Raw genomic sequence first — 10,522 nt, 5'->3', positions numbered from 1 at the left:
GAGGTAGAGTGAGAAAAAGAAAGATGAGAGAAAAGTAAAGAGAAAAAATGACACTTGAGAATTGAAAATCAGTAGTGATAGCTGCAGCTTAGAATGTGAAGGAGAATGAATAACTACAGATGAGATTAGAAAAGGGAGTATAAAGTATAATAATCTTGGAGTTCATGTGATGAATTTCAAATGTTTTTTTAGAAAGTGATGGAGTATACATTTATAAGAAAGGCTGACATAATGTTTACAGAGATATAGCTGGTTTGGGATGAAAAATACACTGAAGGGGTAGTGGCTTCGTCCAACCCCGTCCTCCTTCATGTGGGCTTGGCTACCTGCTCTCATCTCCTTCAGGCTCGCCATCCTCTAGAGACCCAGCACCATGCCTTCAATTAAGTTGCAGAGTTCTGATGGAGAGATATTTGAAGTTGATGTTGAAATTGCCAAACAGTCTGTGACAATCAAGACCATGTTGGAAGATTTGGGAATGGATGATGAAGGAGATGATGACCCAGTTCCTCTACCAAATGTTAATGCAGCAATATTAAAAAAAGGTGAATCAGTGGTGCACCCACCACAAGGATGACCCTCCTCCTGAGGGTGACGAGAACAAAGAAAATCGAACAGATGATATCCCTGTTTGGGACCAAGAATTCCTGAAAGTTGACCAAGGAACCCTTGTTGAACTTATTCTGGCAGCAAACTACCTAGACATCAAAGGTTTGCTTCATGTTACATGCAACACTGTTGCCAATATGATCGAGGGGAAAACTCCTGAGGAGATTCGTAAGACCTTCAATATCAAAAATGACTTTACTGAAGAGGAGGAAGCCCAGGTACGCAAGGAGAATCAGTGGTGTGAAGAGAAGTGAAACATTGTGCCTGACACTGTAACACTATAAGGATTGTTCCAAATACTAGTCTCACTGTTCTGTTTATAATTGTTAATATTAGACAAACAGTAGACAAATGCAGCAGCAAATCAGTTGTACTAGCATAATATTGTTCTCAATGCATGTGTAGTTTCAGTACATATTCCAAACCAATGGCTGAATTTCTTCTAGTCTGAGCAAATATTCTGAATAAAATGGAACTGTGGGTTCTCTGTAGAAAGTTGACATTTTGATCTTTCCCTCTTTTTTGTAAAGTGATTTCTTCCTAGTTTATTGTCCATTTGATGCTAGTGAGCTTTTAAAAGTTGGCATTGTAAATAAAACAACTTTCAAAAAGTTTTCTGAAATAGAATTAACAAAATATTATCTTCATTCCAAAGTTGGAAACTGGAAAAAGGCTACTTGAAATAACGTTCCAAGTGGGGTTATTTAAGATGTCTTCCAGCCTCCAGAGTCAAGCAGAATCACTGGTATAGATAGACCTGCATGTAGCAGAGCTCCCTTAGTTGGACCTGAGGTCTTAGTTTATTTGTTTTTAAATTTTTATTCTTCTCAGCCTTGAGTATGTTGCCTAGAGACTCAGTAACTACCAAGTTTGTGGTTTGGGAGAGAAATGTAACTAGACAGTTTGTTAGCTTTTCAATTAAAGACAACACTTAATTCATGCGGTGTGTCATCTTTCTCTAATCACTGTTTTCATGTGGGGAAAACTACTCACATTACTTGCATGTAAAAAGTAATTTAACCTTTAATATTAAAATATGTGGCAAAACTCAGAAAACATTCATTGTGAGTGCAAGATACTTTCAATAAAATGTTTGTTATATAGTAGGTAGTAAATAATTTGGTTTTGTGGATTTAAATATGTCTTTTAAATTTCTTAAATTTGATTACATTTATTTAGTTTTTAAAGATTCTTAGGAGGTTCGTGTCCTAGCTCACTAGAGGCAGCTGACAGAATGAGAAGGCAGTGGTAGACTCTCTCTCTCCTAATTGTCATTTATGTGGTTAACAGGCCCCAGTGCTTCAGTTCTGAAGGCAACACGGCACTGCCATTGTTTGCAACTTCCCTTCTACCATAGAATGAGTTTTTTTTTTTATATTAAATTCTTTTATTGGTACATTGTAGGTATACAATACAATTACATTTCTCATTGGGAATTGTACCTTTACATAACACATTTTGGTTCTTTTTTTTCCCATTCCTAGCCCTCCCTTCATACCCTCCACCCTTAGCTATTTACAAAGACTTTATTTCCATTTTTTCAATTTCTCATCATTTTCCCTTTCCCTTCTTTCCTTTCCCCTGCCCCTCCCACTACCCCTACCCCTTTGGACCTTTTCTTCCTATTTTATATCATCTATTATTCATTCTAATAATTGCTACATTTTAGGTATAAAATGTAATGACATTCACCATTGGAAATTTGCACCTTTACATAGTCTCTCTTGGTTCTTATTTTTCACCCTTGCCCAGCCCTCCATTCAATCCTGCCATACCTCCCTATTTACAAAGATTTTGTTCCTATTTTTCCATTTTCTCATATTAATCCCATTCCCTTCTATCCTTTCCTCTAGCCCTCCCACTTCCTTCCCCTTTGCCACTTTTCTTCCTATTTCACATTACCTATTATACATTTAGTCCTTATTTACTCTTTCAGTTTCTCACACCAGAGAAACAATTCAGAATTTATTCATGTGTGTCCTATTTATTTCACTTAAGAGTATCACCTCAATGTGCATCTACTTAGCTATAAATGTCTCTAATTTCTCACTTTTTATGGCTGAGTAGTACTCCATTTTATTAAAAAACCACATTTTCTTTATCCAGTCTCCAGTTGATGGGCATTTGGGCTGTTTCCATGTTTTAGCTATCACAAACTGTGCTGCTCTGAACAAGGGTGCACATATATGACTGTGGTATGATTCTTTTAATTCTTTGGGGAAGATCCCAGCAGTGGAATAGTGGGGTCAAATGGGACTTCCAGTCTTAGTTCTTTGAGGTATCTCCACACTGATTTCCACAGTGATTGCATCAGTCTACACTCCCATCCAGAAGTGGAGCAGGGTTCCTCTTTCCCCACAGCCCTGCCACCAATGGTTATTGGTAGATTTCATGATAGCAGTCATTCTTTCTAGAGTGAAGTGGAATCTCAGCATTATTTTCATTTGCATCTCTCGAATGACCAGTGATGTTGAACATTTTTTCATGTATTTATTTGCTATTTCTACTTCTTTGTCTGAGAAATGTCTGTTCATTTCAGATGCCCATTTTCAGATTGGGACTTTAAATTTGGGAGTTTTGATATTTCTAAGTTCTTTTTAGATTGGAGATAGTAGATCTTTGTCTGAGGAAGAGAAGGTGAAGATTTTTTCCCACATTGTGGGTTGTCTCTTCACACTGCTGGTGGTTTCTCTGGCTGTGCAGAAGCTTCTTAATAAGAAGAGATCTCACTTGTTGATTGTTTGTGCTAGTTCACGGGCAACTGAGGTTTTGTTCATAAAATCTTTTCCTACACCGATGTCTTCAAGGGTTCTACCTAACCTCTGTTCCAACTGGTTCAGAGTTTCTATTTTAATATTTAGATCTTTAATCCATTTTGATTTCAGTTTAGTGCATGGTTAGAGATACAGGTCTAATTTTAATCTTTGGGAAGTTGAAGCCTAATTTTTCCAGCACCACTTATTAAAGAGATTATCTTTCCTCTAGTGAGGGTATTTGGCTCCTTTATCAAACATGAGATAGATGAGTGTGTCTGGCATTGTTTCTGCACCTTCTAATCTGTTCCACTGGTCCTCAAGTCTGTTTCTTTGACAGTACCATGCTGGTTTTTTCACAGTAGCTTTGTACTATAGTTTCACGTTGGGGATTGTGTTACCTCCTGCCATGTCTCTGTTACCTAGAATTGCTTTTGCTATTTTGGGTCTCTTCTTGCTCCAAATGAATTTTTGGATTGTTTTCTCAAAATCTATGAAGTATGCTGCTGGGATCTCAATTGGAATTGCATTAAATCTATATAGCAGTTTTGGAAGTATGGCCATATTAATCCTTCCGACATAGGAGCAGGGGATGTCTGTCCATTTTCTGATATCATCTTCAATCTCTCTTTTCAGAGTGCCATAGTTTTCAGAGAAGAGGTCTTTGATTTCTTTTGTTAGGATGATTCCTAGGTATTTCGGTTTTTTGGATGCTATTGTGAAAGGAATTATTTGCCCTGTGCCTCTCTCAGTGAGTCTGTCATTGGTGTAGAGGAAAGCTATTGATTTTTGTGTGTTCACCTTGTAACCAGCTACTTGACTGAACTTGGTTATTAAGTCTAGAAGATTTCTGGTGCAGTTCTTGGGGTCTTCTATATAGAGTATCATGTCATCTGTAAATAATGACAATTTGACTTCTTCATTTCCTATCTTTATTCCTTTTATTTCTTTCTCTTGTCTAATTGCCATGGCTAATGTTTCCAGAACTATATTGAACAAGAGTGCTGATAGTGAACATCCTTGTCTTGTTCCTGATTTTAGTCTGAAGGATTTCAGTTTTTGATCATTTAGTATGATATTGGCTGTTGGCTTTTCATAGATGGCTTCTATCAGTTTGAGGTAGAGACCATCTATTCCAATTTTTTGTAGGGTTTTTATCATAAATGCATGTTGGATTTTGTCAAATGCTTTTTCTGCATCTATGGAGATAATCATATGGTTTTTGTCCTTGGCTCTATTGATATAGTGTATTACATTAATTGATTTGCATATATTGAACCATCTCTGCATCCCTGGGATGAATCCCAGTTGATCAGAGTGTATGATCTTCTTGATGATCTTCTGCATTCTGTTTGCCATTATCTTATTAAGGAGTTTTGCATCTATGTTCATTAGTGAGATTGGCCTATAGTTCTCTTTTTCAGTTGGGTCTTTCTCTGCTTTGGGGATCAAGGTGATGCTTGCTTCCAGGAATGAATTTGGGAGTATTGCTTCCCTTTCAATTTTATTGAAGAGTTTAAACAGTAGTGGCAGCAGTTCCTCTCTAAATGTCTTGTAGAATACAGCAGTGAAGCCATCAGGGCCTGGGCTTTTCTTAGTTGATAAGTTTTTAATTACATTTTCAATTTCATTGGTTGTTATTGGGTTGTTCAGAATTTTTAGGTTTTCTTCGATCAACTTTGTTAATTCATATTTATCTAGGAATCTGTCCATTTCTTCTGTGTTGTCCATCTTATTGGTGTATGGGTTCTGGAAGTAGGTATTGATGATCCTCTGGATTTCTGTTGGGTCTGTTGTCATTTCACCCTTTTCATTCCTAATTGCATGGAGTTGGGGCTTTTCTTTCCTTTTCCTGACAAGGTTGGCTAAAGGTTTGTCAATTTTGATTCTTTCGAAGAACCAACTCTTGGCTTCATTGATTCTTTATATCGTTCTCTTAGTCTCCATTGCATTGATTTCTCTTCTGATCTTTATAACTTCCTCCCTTGTATGAGTTTTGGGGTTGTCCTGCTCTTCTTTTTCTAGAAGCTTGAGGTTCAGCATCAGGTTGTTTAATTGGGCTTGTTCTGTTTTCCTAATATGCGTACTCACTGCTATGAATTTTTCTCATAAGACTGCTTTCATTGTGTCCCATAGATTCTGATATGTTGTATTGTCATTGTCACTTAATTGAAGGAACTGTCTGATTTCTTCCTTAATTTCCTCTCTGACCCATTGGTTATTCAGAAGTGAGTTGTTCAATTTCCACGTGTTTATGAAATTTTTTATTTCTTTTGCTATGGATCTCCAATTTCATCTCACTATGGTCTGACAATATACAGGAGATAACTTCAATTCCTTTGCACGTAGTTAAACATGTTCTATGTGTGAGTATGTGGTCTATTTTGGAGAATGCCCCATGTGCAGCTGAGAAGAATGTGTATTCTGATTTTTTGGGGTGGGAGACTCTGTAAACATCTGGCAAGTTCATTTGTTCAAGAGTTTGATTGAGTTCTAGTATTTCATTACTGATTTTTAGTATAGTTGATCTATCTATTTGTGACAGTGGGGCATTGAGGTTCCCAACTACAATTGTATTAGTGCATATATGACTTTTCATGTCCGTTAATATTTGTTTTATATAGTTGGGTGCACTAGTGTTTGGTGCATAGATATTTATGATTGTCATCTCTTCCTCTTGGATTCTTCCCTTTACAAGGATGTAGTGTCCTTCTTTGTCTCTCTTAATCAGTGTGGGTTTGAAATCTACTTGATCTGCCAAGAGGATAGGTACTCCTGCTTTTTTTCAGGTTCCTCTCACATGGAATATTGCTTTCCACCCTTTCACTGTCAGTCTATGAGTTTCCTTTTGAATTAAGTGTGTTTCTTGTATTCAGCATATTGTTGGATTTTGCTTCTTGACCCATTCTGCCAGTCTATTTCTTTTGATTGGTGAATTGAGACCATTAACATTGATGGTTATAACTGAAACATATTGTCTTGTCATTGCCATGACTTTTTCTTTTTGTTGGGTTCTCCTCTTTTACATTTAATTTCTTGTCATGCCAGATGGGTTCATTCTGCTTTGCTTCCTGGGGTTGTGATCCTCAATGTCTGTTCCTAGGATATTGTGTAAAATTCTTTGTAGTGCTGGTTTGGTATTCACGAAGTTCCTAAGGTGCTCCTTGTCATGAAAGTATCTTATTTCTCCATCCATTTTGAAAGATAGTTTTTCAGGGTACATCAATGTGGGTTGGAGGCTGTTTTCTTTTAGGGCTTGGAATAGGTCACTCCAAGCTCTTCTTGCCTTGATGGTTTGTGTTGAGAAGTCTGTTGTGATTCTGATGGGTTTTCCTTTGTATGTGATTTGTTTCTTTTCTCTGACTGCTTGGAGAACTTTGTTCTTCTGTTGTGTTTCTGGAATCTTAACAATTATATGTCTATGTGTAGATTTGTTTTGATCAAGGCTATTTGGAGTCCTATATGCCTCACTTATCTGTATGTCAAGCTCTTTTCCCCTGCTTGGGAAGTTTCCTGCCATTATTTCTGTGAAGAGATTTTTTATGTCATCTCCACTCTCTCCTGTTTCTTCATTGAGCCCAATCAGTGTTATGTTATTCTTCTTTGCATCATGTAGCAGCTGCTGGATTGATTTCTCATGTTCCCTTATAATTTTGAAGGAATTTTTCTTTTCCTGGTCACTAATTGCAATCTTATCTTTTATATCTGAAATTCTTTCCTCACATTGGCTCATTCTGCTTTGTAGACTTTCAATGGAGTTTTTCATCTCCTGGAAATCTATTTGCATCTGTTTTATGGATTCCATTTGTTTCTTATGTTGGGTTTCTGTCATATTCTTGAGCTCCTGTCTAGATTTATTAATCATGTCTTGCACTAGGGGCACAATTTCTCCTGTTATCTGAGAAATTATTTCTGATTTCATTTTTTCCAGATCTCCTTTTGTTGCCAGTTCAGTGGTTCCAGGTTTTGAGTATCAGAGTGCTCCATCTCATTTCCCTTTGGGGTTGCTGTAGGTGATCTGGAAGTCTGGCTTTGAGACTTATTTACATCTTTTCTCATTTCGACTGGTGCAGGGGCTGTTAGTACCTGCACAGATTACCTCCTCTGTGCTGGGAGAGGTGGGACAGGGGCTGGGAGCAGTGGTAGGGATGATGACCCAAAAGCCCTTTCCTGTGAGCTGGGAACAGTGGGAGGGATGGTGGCCGGAAACCCCTTTCTGTGGACCAGGAGCAGTGGGATGGTGGCTCAGAAGCCCTTACCTCTGGGCCAGGAGTGGTGGGAGGGATGGTGGCCTGGAAGCCCCTTCTTCTGGGCCAGGAGCAGTGGGACAGAAGGTGGCCCAAATGCCCTTTCCTCTGGGCTGGGAGCAGCAGGATGGATGGTGACCGGAATGCCCCTTCCTCTGGACCAGGATTGGTGGGATGGCAGCTCAGAAGCCCCTGCCTCTGGGCCAGGAACAATGGGACTCAGCACCTTGGTCTGGTGGTCTGGTGTCCTCTGTGTCTTTGTAGTGTGGAACCAGGTGGCTGCCTGTCTGCAGTGGGGTGATTCGGCATCTTCCACTTGACTCTGTTCCTTGGTAGGGTGTGCACAGACCTGCCTGTCTCCATAGAATGAGTTTTGATGGCTTGAGATGACTCTGATATTTTTACTTTTTTCTCCCCTACTTGTGCTCTGTGTTTTCTTCTTTCATCGTTGTCATCATCTGTATTCATGTGTAATTTTATTGTATTCTCTTCATGTTTACAGTGAGCTATCCTGGCTAAGATCATCATTGAATAGCAAAGTGCTTTTACTTCTCAGTTGTCCCAAATTCACCTTACCCTAGGAAAGTCCACAGTCTCAACATAAATTCCCATTTGTTTTCTGTACCAGAGGTAGAAAATTGCAACAGTGTGTGGGTCATATCTAGCTATTTACAGTCTGAGTTTAAATGGTTTTTACTTTGAGAAGCATTGTTTAAAAATATATACAACACTGTTAATTTTAAGTGTGGTAAATAGTATTGTGATTACGCTCTTTCAAATAAAAACAGAAGACCTTATGTTTTCAAAATAAAAAGAAAAGAAAAGAAAAAGGAAAATAGACTGAAGGGAAGCAACAATGCATGGGGAATCTTTGTTCCAAAGTTTCTTCCTGTTATTCAAAAGTTAATGCTCTTCTCATGAGTCAGGCACTGAGGGGATAGAGCAAGATTTCAGATTTGAAAATATTTTTAGAAAGATAATGGAGAAAATGACACTCTGGCCATTTCCCTACCTTTCCTATTCTAAATTCAGCAGGAAGAATGATCCATTGAAAATATTGTCATACTGCTCCAATTCTCAATGATATCTTAAGAATATGACAATAACTGTCTTGTTGAATCCCTCAGGCTTTATTTTTTTTCACAAGTTATTATCTTCAAATTCTATCCCAACAAAACATTTCAGTTATTACAACCTTTCAGAAAAACTTCTATTACCAGATTGTTCTCACTTTGCATTGAGAAATAACTCCAAAACATCTCCTTAAATATAGTGGGAAGTGGTTTTGCCAAAAAACAAGGGAAAATATTTATTTCTATTCAAAGACATTACTTTTATGTACCATTAGTCAAAATATGAATACTAAAAAGTGTTTTCACTTCTATTCTATTTCCACCTAAATTGGTGTAACACCAAATATGACTACTGAAATACAGCTCTTATGCTAACCACCCAGATTTAATGTTTATCTGGCTGATTATAAATGTTGATATTTTAACAGTCCCTCAATATTTAACAATTTGTTAGAACAGCTCACAAAACCCACTGCAAGTGCTTCAATTACAGCTTTAGTTTAAAAAAGTACACAAATTAAGTTGGAAATTCCCAAACACAGAGCTTCTGAGCCATCTCCCTGTAGAATTGAGGCATGATACCTTCTCCACACATCAGCATTTCCTCTCTAGATGAATATGTTAACCAATCAGGAAGCACTACTGAATTTTACTGTCCAGTTTTTTTTAATGAAGTTTATTGGTACATTTTAGGTATACAATATACATTGATCATTGGGAATTTGTACCTTTACATGATATATCTTGGTTCTTATTTTTCCCCATTCCCCTACCCTCCCTTCAATCCTCCACTTCAACCCCTCTGTATTTACAAAGACTTAGTTTCTGTTTTTTTTTCCTTTTCTCATATTTATTCCTTTCTCTTCTTTCCTTTCCCCTACCCCTCCTACTTCCCCTTCCCATTGGGCCTTTTCTTTGTATTTCAAATTATCTATAATACAAGCTGTTATCAATAAGTCAACCAATAACAAATGCTGATGGGGTTGTGGGGAGAAAGGAACCCTTCTCCACTGTTGGTGGGAGTGTAGACTGTTGCAACCACTGTGGAAATCGGTATGGTGATACCTCAAAAACACTAGGATCAGAGTTCTTAATAGGGTCTCATTGTATAGACAATATTGACTAAGACGTTGACACAGATTGAACTCCCGCTCCAGTTCTTTCATTTTCCAGGATGACTGGTCAATGGAAACTTCAACTACCAACTCATAAGTTTTGTCTTTCTAACTGAAACCTTCTAGATGACCACAATATATTATACAGCAGCATAATAAAGACATTTTTCTCTCACAATTTCTATAGGATTTTGAAACTTTCTAAGAGGAACCAAAAACCCAAAACAGATATATTCTTTGTCACAACACACCTGCTCAATTTTCTCAACTTATCTAGAAAAAGACAATCAATTATCTCATATTTGTCTCAAGTGCAAAAAAGACAATGCCAAAGAATACTAATTAGAACTTCACATGAATCCAACCCTCACTTCTTGAAACTGTTACCCAAAACCAAATTAATCAGGTAGTATCAATTTTTTTTTCATAAAATGACATCTGAACTGACTAGGACCTAATATAACATACACGCAATTCAAGTCATAGCCACAGTTACCTATAATGTCACAAATATCAAGTTTATAGTTCTTTCAGTTAAATTATATTCTGATGAAATTTTTGTCCAATTTTTCCATATTATAGCAAATTGGATCCGTGCCCAACTCCCAGCCCTGATAGTTATGAATCCTATAATGATGAATATGAGAAAAGATATGAAGGCAGTTGAAGCTCAGATTTTAGTATTCTGTTCATCATACAACATCCATGACATGGAAGTCAGGTAT

At 37.5% G+C, this 10,522-nt stretch overlaps 1 pseudogene; it reads left to right on the top strand.

The window, feature by feature from the left end:
• Window positions 1–318: 318 nt before the first annotated feature.
• LOC101717161 (S-phase kinase-associated protein 1 pseudogene) lies at window positions 319–1,028 on the top strand (annotated as a pseudogene).
• The last annotated feature ends 9,494 nt before the right edge of the window (window positions 1,029–10,522 follow it).

Source organism: Heterocephalus glaber, unplaced genomic scaffold, assembly GCF_053883595.1.
Source record: "Heterocephalus glaber isolate CG9 unplaced genomic scaffold, H.glaber_assembly_v1.0 deba00000470, whole genome shotgun sequence".
In the NCBI taxonomy this organism is placed as follows: Eukaryota; Metazoa; Chordata; class Mammalia; order Rodentia; family Bathyergidae; genus Heterocephalus; species Heterocephalus glaber.
This window is presented reverse-complemented; position numbering and strand designations above follow the sequence as displayed.